This window comes from Propithecus coquereli, unplaced genomic scaffold (genome assembly GCF_000956105.1).
Source record: "Propithecus coquereli isolate 6110/MARCELLA unplaced genomic scaffold, Pcoq_1.0 Scaffold658, whole genome shotgun sequence".
Lineage (NCBI taxonomy): Eukaryota > Metazoa > Chordata > Mammalia > Primates > Indriidae > Propithecus > Propithecus coquereli.
The window spans coordinates 34,039-35,654 of NW_012152596.1; positions in this window are offsets into that span (position 1 = coordinate 34,039).

The following is a 1,616-nucleotide window of genomic DNA, read 5'->3' on the forward strand; positions in this document are numbered from 1 at the left end:
ACACCGTGTCAGTAAGGCAGAGAGGAGGCCAAACTGCCTCACAGAGGCTGAGCGAGACCCACGTCCAGCTCAGCACAGCGGTGCAACCAAGCGCCAGGGTGAGAGTCTGATACCACATCAGCATGGAGAGGCCACCACGTGGTCGTCACACCTGTGGCCACCACGTCCTGGGCTGGGGGACCTCGGTGTGGTGGAAATTGTGGATTCCCCATTTGCAAATGTCCACACGGAGCCCCTCCCGGGTCTCTGAGGACCAGCTGCCCCTAGGCAGGTGGCTGTGGACAGGAAGGCGGTGCCCCCGGGGCTGGGACAGGAAGATCTCACTCACCCTCGGGGCCTCAGGTCTGGCTACAGGAAGGTCTCAGTCACTATAGCCTCAGGTCTGGGGATGGGCAAGCCTCACTCGCTCTTGGGGCCTCTGGTCGGAGAACAGGAAGGTCTGAATCACTGGCAGGGACGCGGTAGTTCCAAGTGACATGGCACCTGCATGTCTGCACTAACACAGTGAAGCTGCGGCCTCTAATGCTGGGAGCGGTGGCCCCGCCTCCTCTCACGCATGGCAAGTGGCCTCCACGCCTCTAATGCTGGGCGGGGCAGCCCCGTCCTCTCACGCAGGGCACGCAGCCCCCCTCATTTCACGCAGGGCACGCAGCGCCCCTCCTCTCACTCAGGGCACGCGGCCGCCCTCCTCTCTCATAGGGCACGCAGCGCCCCTCCTCTCACGTAGGGCACGTAGTGCCCTTCCTCTCACGTAGGTCACGCAGGGCCCCTCATTTCACGTAGGGCACGTAGTGCCCCTCCTCTCACGCAGGGCACGCGGCCGCCCTCCTCTCTCATAGGGCACGCAGCGCCCCTCCTCTCACGCAGGGCACGCGGCCCCGCCTCTTCTATCCTAGGGCACGTAGCGCCCCTCCTCTCACGCAGGGCATGCAGCGCCCCTCCTCTCATGCAGGGCAGGCAGCGCCCCTCAGGGTAGTTCCCAATTACATGGCACACGCGTGTCTGCGCTAATGGAGTGAAGCTGGGGCCTCTGATGCAGGGAGCAGGGGCCACGCCTCCTCTCACGCAGGGCACGCAGCGTCACCTCCTCTCACGCAGGGCGCACAGCCCCCCTCCTCTCACGGAGGGAACACAGCCCCGCCTCCTGTCACGCAGGGCACGCAGCGCTGCTCCTCTCACGCAGTGCACACGGCCCCACCTCCTCTCCGGCAGGGCACGCACCACCGCCTCCTCTCACGCAAGGCGCGCAGCGCCCCTCCTCACACGCTGGGCACGCAGAGCCCCTCTGACGCAGGGCACGCAGCGCCCATCCTCTAACGCAGGGCACGCCGCGCCATTCCTCTCAAGCAGGGCACGCAGCCCCGCCTCCTCCCACGCAGGGCACGCAGCCCCTCCTCCTCTCACGCAGGGCACGCAGCACCGCCTCCTCTTACCCACTGCACGCAGTCCCTCCTCCTGTCACACAGCCCCGCCTCCTCTCAGGCAGGGGATGCAGCCCACCCTCCTGTCACTCAGGGCACGAAGCCCCCGTCCTGTAATGCATGGCACCCAGCCCCTCCTCCTGTCACGCAGGGCACGTGGCCCCTCCTCCTGTCACGCAAAGCAGGCAACACCCC